The sequence below is a fragment of the Homarus americanus genome, unplaced genomic scaffold, assembly GCF_018991925.1.
Source record: "Homarus americanus isolate GMGI-L3 unplaced genomic scaffold, GMGI_Hamer_2.0 scaffold15702, whole genome shotgun sequence".
NCBI lineage: Eukaryota > Metazoa > Arthropoda > Malacostraca > Decapoda > Nephropidae > Homarus > Homarus americanus.
The window spans coordinates 29806-31119 of NW_024713560.1; positions in this window are offsets into that span (position 1 = coordinate 29806).

Sequence of the window (1314 nt, forward strand, 5' to 3'; positions counted from 1 at the left end):
ACAACCGACCATGATTATAACCACGACTATGATTATAATAACCAAGACTAAGATTAAAACAACCACGACCATGATTTTAACAACCAGACCATGATTATAACAACGACCGCAGTTATAACCACGACTATAATCAAAACGACCACGACCATGATTATAACAACCACGACCATGATTATAACGCGACCATGATTATAACCACGACCAAGATTGTAACAAGCACGACCATGATTATAACAACCAAGACCATGATTATAACAAGCGACCACCAGATTATAACCACGACTATGATTAAAACAACCACGACCATGATTTTAACAACCAAGACCATGATTATAACAACCGACCATGATTATAACAACCACGACCATGATTATAACGACCATGATTATAACAACCGACTATAATCATAACGACCACGACCATGATTATAACACACGACCATGATTATAACAACCACGACTATGATTATTAACCACGACCATGATTATAACACCGACCACCAGTTATAACACCCACGAACATGATTATTAACCACGACCATGATTATAACCACGACCATGATTATAACCACGACCATGATTATAACAACCACGACCATGATTATAACACCTCGACCATGATTATAACAACCGACTATAATCATAACGACCACGACCATGATTATAACACCCACGACCACGATTATAACAACCACGACTATGATTATAACAACCACGACCATGATTATAACAACCACAACTATAATCATAACAACCACGACCATGATTATAACAACCACGACCGTGATTATAACAACCATGACTATGAATATAAGAACCACGACTATGATTATAACAACCACGACCATGATTATAACAACAAAACCATGATTATAACAACCGACCATGATTATTACAACCACGACCATGATTGTTTCATATACTATAGGAATAGCCGTGTGTCTGTGAGTGTGTCTGTTCTGGGCAGCCGAAACAGCACAATCGTTTTTCATCAAACTTGGTGGAAAAATCGCAAAAAACGTAGAGGAACAAACCTGGTCCCATGTCGATGGTTTCTTTAAGAAGGCAAGCACGAGCCAACGAGCGTTCGAACTTTCCATTTGGAAACTGTACCACGGGTTTACCGGGCACGAAGGGTCCCGATCACTTGTTCTTATATCTATCAGTGCTGGTGGCAGGTGGCTTTGACAAGGATGGTGAAGTAGTCCACTGCGAAACCTTGCTAGTGCTTTGTGGAGGTCACTGAGGATGGTATTTCCAGGAGAGAACGTTGTTGTAGCCACAGTAATCTGCGCCAAGCATTTTTCAGGCCCTT